Source organism: Nycticebus coucang, chromosome X, assembly GCF_027406575.1.
Source record: "Nycticebus coucang isolate mNycCou1 chromosome X, mNycCou1.pri, whole genome shotgun sequence".
Classification (NCBI taxonomy): Eukaryota; Metazoa; Chordata; class Mammalia; order Primates; family Lorisidae; genus Nycticebus; species Nycticebus coucang.
The window spans coordinates 61,150,607-61,157,150 of NC_069804.1; the positions used below are offsets into that span (position 1 = coordinate 61,150,607).

The window sequence follows — 6,544 nt, forward strand, 5'->3', positions numbered from 1 at the left end:
TGCCTAAAAAAATAACATGAAAGAGCCAAAGCTTGTGTCTGGCTTGTAACTTACCAACTAAAACAAGTCACACACAAATACATACCATGAAACCATACATGGTACTGCAAAGACAGATTATTTTCAACTTGATGGATCGTTTCTATCTTGAAAGGTTGCTAAGCTATAGCCACTTGATCTGTCACTAAATACCCTGATTTTAACATAATCTTCTGGTTTAGAAAACTCAGAGGATTGTTCTTCATTTTGAATCCTGGTATCCTACATGGGTCCTTCTCCTAAATTGACTCCTAAAATTACTGTTTGATGTACGAAGAGGCAAGATAATCACACCTCTGATAGCTGTCTGGTAGCTAGCTACCTAAGAGAAAACTCTCATAAAGATAGGACAACATGGTTGAAGGACCTTTCAGATAATAATAACAACATGCAGATTCAAAAAGTTTGACTATTGAATTTGCATGCTAAATAGATGAAGACATTATAATAATTAGAATACACAAACCTAGAAATGTTATGGTCTATATGCCCAAGAACTGATCCTTTAAAATTAGTAATGATGTAGAGGTTTCTTCTTATATTCTCTTCTTTAGCCTCTTGAGCTTATTCAGCTTAACAAAGCAGCCTATTGGACACATATTGATTTTGTGCTAACAGATAATGCATCAGACCTTACTGTAGAAAGGAGACTGTACCACTTACATTTTCTTTTTGTATCATAGAAATTCAATTGCACAATATATCTCTTAGTTCACTGGGGAAATTCACAGCTTAAAAAAAATACGTGTAAGTGTAAGGATAGATTCTTAAGGCCATCAGAGATTAATTATATAAATGCTATTGAAAAGAAGAATGTTCACATTAGAAATCTTAATGAGAAAACAGAAATATTCCTATGACAAAATCCTTCATCCACTGGTTTTCTTCCAGTTGTTTTCTTTTAGTTGCAAGTATCTCTACAGTTTCAGTCCTTAAAATCCACTAGCTTTCAACAGCCATGCCAGTCTTATTCTTATTTAGTAGATCAAAAGTTTTCTGAAGCATAATAAGTGAGCTCTTCGGCTGTTCAAGCATGACTATGGAGTCTCGGAGCACTCCTTTTAAACGATGGGTCTGATCTTTGTTTTTTGGAATATTTTCGGCTCTGGACACCATAGCAGAAGCTAAATGTAAAGACTTCTCTTCTTGGAGGTGGAGGCGGTAAAAGGACTGAGCAGCATACTCTATCTTTGACAGCTTCAGGAACAGCATCACATTCAACAAAACCAGCACCAGCACAAAAATACTCATCACCACAATAACAGTACTACAGCTTTCCACTTCCTTTTTCTTTCCTGTAATCCCCATTTTGGTCTCTAAGCCCACATCTTCAGGGGAACACTGAGAAGAAAGTTTAGCTACTGTTTCCGTTCGGTTGAATGGTCGCCTTCTCCTTCGTAGGCTGCTAAGTTTTCCAGGGTCTTCAGTGGACTGATTTAATATAGATTCTTCTACTAACAAATCTGATTCAAGCTGTTTGAAATAGTCTTCCAATGAGCTCCAGGTATTCTTCTCAATTAAAGATCTGACGAGGCCCCATGGTTGTTTTCTGTATTTCAAATCTGTGGAAACTCTTAGACCGCATTTGTGTCTTGCAGATCGGATGATACAGTATCTATTCAGGGTATAGAAGTAACCATGGTAGGGGACATCATGTGTCGTTACTTCTGAATCTACCAAATAAAACCGTGCTTCCCGACTTTCTTTATTCAGTGTCTGCTTTTCCGTAGCGGTGGTGCATTTCCCGGAAAGTGGATTATTAAGGACTATAGTGTAGGTCATGGTTCTCAGTTGATCACCTCCAGTTTCTGCAGTCCAAGGGGTAGATACTATATTACATTTCTAGAATTGGCAAACTTCTGCATAAAGCGTGAACTGGTGAACAGCAACTCAAACATTCTCTCAGCACCGATATGAAAAACACGGTTGATATAAAGTCTTCCATGAAGATCTTTCTCAGGAATATTTTCTTCATCAAAAGAATCTGAAGTGCTGCTTTTGTCCAGAGAAAGATACTCATTTTTATTCAAGTCCAGTGATTTTGATGGTACTCTACTTAACCTCTTTGGTGAAGTTAGTAAAGGACTCTTTTTGATCTGTTTCTCTCTTTGGGGCTCCTCTTTCCCTAAGCCTCCTTGCTGAATTCCCATCAAGTGACTCTGTTTCTGAAACCCAATTTAGTAATTCACGAGTAAAACTGATGGACCTGGATAATTTTTCATCTCTCTCCCCCGAGTTATCCAAGCTGTTTTGTCCTGGACTTCCTGGCTGCACATTATCCTCCATCCACAGTGACAAGTTTTCCATCTCTTCAGCATTTAAGCCTAGCTCAGTGCCATAGTTCTGCTGGAGTAATTGCCAGAATTCCTGCCTAGTCAGGCTATTATCTAATAATACATTCTGCCACAACCTAAAGATACTGAGGTAACTTCTATCCCTGGCACCAAAAGATGTAAAAAAAAACTTTTCACCCTCTGTAATGATCTGGATAGCATTCGGGATGAGTCGAGTGGTTTTCTCCTTGGTCATGAAGGTTATATTCTTTAAAGCAACAGAAATTGTAGTTTCCCATCTGAAGATATTGCCATAGAAACATAGCCAATTTTCTGAAAGGTATAGTCTTCCCAGAAGCAAAATGTCCCTCTGAAGAGCACAAGCATAATCTGCTATCAGCTTCTCTGTATCAGGTAGATGGGTGAACTGTCTTTTGTATTCCTCATTCCTGTCTTTGTAGGTGGAACCTGAAGTCCAAAAGCTCCAGTCACCACTTCAATTGTGTAAATTTGGTCCCTGTTTTTTAGCAGACACTGTATTATTCTTATTCACAGTTGGACTGGGATTTTCCTCTATTTCTTCCTGTGACTTAGTGGCAAGGCTTGACTCCCCTTCATTTATCACCATCTTTTCTAGAACACTCAGTGGCAGGAACACAGTTGAATGAATGACATCTATCTTGCCTATTTCACGGTCATGTTTTTCTGTTTTTTCACCTTGAATATTATTGGTATATATAAAGGCTACCGATTTATGCATGTTGATTTTGTAACCTGAGATGCTGCTGTATTCCTTTATCATTTCTAAGAGTTTTGTAGTAGAATCCCTGGTGTTTTCCAGATATACAATCATATCATCTGTGAAGAGCTCAAGTTTGATCTCTTCTGACCCTATTTAGATACCCTTGATTACCTTTTCTTCCCTAATTGTGATGGCTAAAACTTCCAATACAATGTTAAAGAGCAGTGGAGACAATGGGCAGCCTTGTCTGGTTCCCGATCTGAGTGGAAATGATTTCAATTTAACTCCCTTTGATACGATATTGACTGTGGGTTTGCTGTAGATGGCATCTATCAGTTTAAGAAATGTATCTTCTATACCAATTTTCTTCAGTGTTCTGATCATGAAGAGATGCTGGATATTATCAAAAGATTTTTCTGCATCAACTGAGAGAATCACATGGTCTTTGTTTTTTTATTTGTTTATGTGCTGAATTATACGTATAGATTTATGGATATTGAACAGGTCTTGAGACCCTGGGATAAAACCGACTTGGTCATGATGTATAATTTGTTTGATGTGTTGCTAGATTCTGTTTGTTAGGATCTTGTTGAATATTTTTGCATCTATATTCATTAGTAATATTGGTCTATAATTTTCTTTTCTTGTTGGGTCTTTTCCTGGTTTGGGGATCAGGGTGATGTTTGCTTCATAGAATGTGTTGGGTAGACTTCCTTCTTTTTCTACATTTTGGAACAGGTTGAGTAATGTAGGTACTAATTCCTCTTTAGAGCTTTGGTAGAACTCTGACATGAAGCCATCTGGCCCCGGGCTTTTCTTTTTATGGAGGTTTTGTATGGTTGATGCTATTTCAGAACATGATATTGGCCTGTTCAAAATTTTCACTTGATTCTGGCTAACTCTTGGAAGGTGACGAGCTTCCAAGTATTGGACAATTTCCTTCATATTTTCATATTTCTGAGAATAAACTTTCTTGTAATAGTCATTAAGGATTTTTTGAATTTCTGAGGAGTCTGTTGTTAGTTCATCTCTGTCGTTTCTGATTGATGAGATTAGAGATTACACCCTTTTTTTCCTGGTGAGGTTACCAAAGGGTTTTTTTTGTTTTTATTTTTTTGGTTACCAAAGGTTTATCTATTTTATTGACCTTTTCAAAAAACCAACTTTTTGATTTATTGATCTGTTGTATAATTCTTTTGTTTTCAATTTCATTTAATTATGCTCTAATTTTGGTTATTTCTTTCTTTTACTGGATTCGGGGTTGGAATGTTCTTCCTTTTCCAGTTGCTTGAGATGTCCCATTAAGTTGTTAATTTCCTCTCTTTCCATTCTCTTGAGGAAGGCTTGCAGTGCTATAAATTTCTCTCTTAGGACTGCCTTTGTAGTATCCCAGAGGTTCTGATAATTCGTGTCTTCATTGTCATTTTATTCCCAAAATTTGGCTATTTCCTTCTTAATCTCATCTATGACCCAGCTATCATTCAGCATAAGGATATTTAACTTCCATGCTTTTGTATGAGTATGCAGATTCCTGTTGTTAGTGAGTTCAACTTTTATTCCATGGTGGCCCGAGAAGATGCAAGGCATAATTTCTATTCCTTTAAATTTACTGAGGTTAGACTTGTGACCTAAGATGTGATCGATTTTGGAGTATGTTCCATGGGCTGATGAGAAGTATGTGTATTCAGTTTTGTTGGGATGAAATGTTCTGTAGATGTCTGCTAAATCCAAATGTTGGATGGTTAGGTTTGAATCTAAAATTTCTTTTCTCAGCTTATTATTGGAGGATTGATCCAACACTGCCAAAGGAGTGTTGAAATCTCTAACTATTATAGAGCTGGAGGAAATCAAGTTGCTCATGTCTGTTAGAGTTTCTCTTATAAATTGAGGTGCATTCTGGTTGGGTGCATAGATATTAATAATTGAAATCTCATCATATTGAGTATTACCCTTAACAAATATGAAGTGATCTAAATTCTTATCCTTCCTTACTTTTGTTGGTTAAAACCTATTGTATCTGCAAATAAAATTGCAACACCTGCTTTTTTCTGATTACCATTTGCCTGAAATATGTATGATCATCCTTTTACCCCGAGTCTATATTTGTCTTTTAAGGTAAGATGTGTCTCTTGTATGCAGTAAATGCCTGGCCTGAGTTTTTGTATCCAGTCAGCTAACCTGTGCCTCTTTAGAGGACAGTTTAAGCCATTCACATTAATGGAGAATATTGATAAGTCTGGTAAAATTTTGGGTATCCAGTTTTTTGAAAGTCCAGTGGACATTTTCTTTTTTTTTTTAATTTTTTTATTAAATCATAACTGTATACAATGATATGATTATGGGGCATCATACACTCACTTCATAAACCATTTGACACATTTTTATCACAGTGGTTAACATAGCCTTTCCGGCGTTATCTCAGTTACTGTGCCAAAACATTTACATTCTACATTTACCAAGTTTCGCAAATACCCCTGTAATATGCACCACAGGTGTCAACGCACTCCCTATTAAAGCTCCACTGTCATATTTTAAAGATCTTGAAAAAGCATTACTTCGTTTTATATGGAATCAGAAAAAACCTCGAATAGCCAAGACATTACTCAGAAATAAAAACAAAACAGGAGGAATCACACTACCAGACCTCAGACTTTACTACAAATCGATAGTGATCAAAACAGCATGGTATTGGCACAAAAACAGAGAAGTAGATATCTGGAATAGAATAGAGAACCAAGAGATGAATCCAGCTACTTACCGCTATTTGATTTTTGACAAGCCAATTAAAAACATTCAGTGGGGAAAAGATTCCCTATTTAACAAATGGTGCTGGGTGAACTGGCTGGCAACCTGCAGAAGACTGAAATTGGACCCACACCTTTCACCATTAACTAAGATAGACTCTCATTGGATTAAAGATTTAAACTTAAGACATGAAACTATAAAAATACTAGAGGAGAATGCAGGGAAAACCCTTGAAGAAATTGGTCTGGGTGAGTATTTCATGAGGAGAACCCCCCGGGCAATTGAAGCAGCTTCAAAAATACACTACTGGGACTTGATCAAACAGTGGACATTTTCAATCCTTTCACCACTGTGGAAGTTGGAGTTTGATCAAAAGTTTCTGAGTGAGTTTACTTTTGTGGTAGAGGATTGGGCTGGTCATTATGGAGGGTAGGTCTGAGAATATCCTGAAGAGCTGGTTTGGTTCTGGCAAATTTCTTCAATATATGATTGACATTAAAGTATGTAATTTCTCCATTATAAATGATACTCAGTATAGCTGTACACAGGATCCAGTGTTGAAAGTTATTTTGCTTTAGGAGATTAAAAGTTGATGACCACCCTCTTCTGGCTTGAAAAGTTTCAGCAGAGATGTGCAATCACTCTAATATTCTTCCCTTTGTAGGTAATGGATTTCTTATGTCTGGCTGCTTTCAGAATTTTCTCCTTCATATTAACTTTAGTGAAGTTAATTATGATATGCCTA

The 6,544-nt window shown here is 36.8% G+C and overlaps 1 pseudogene across 1 annotated transcript; it reads right to left on the bottom strand.

The window, feature by feature from the left end:
• Positions 1–868: 868 nt before the first annotated feature.
• LOC128577705 (protein Aster-C-like) lies at positions 869–2,288 on the bottom strand (annotated as a pseudogene). The gene has a single exon (XR_008377616.1). The product of XR_008377616.1 is annotated as a protein Aster-C-like (transcript).
• Positions 2,289–6,544: the final 4,256 nt, after the last annotated feature.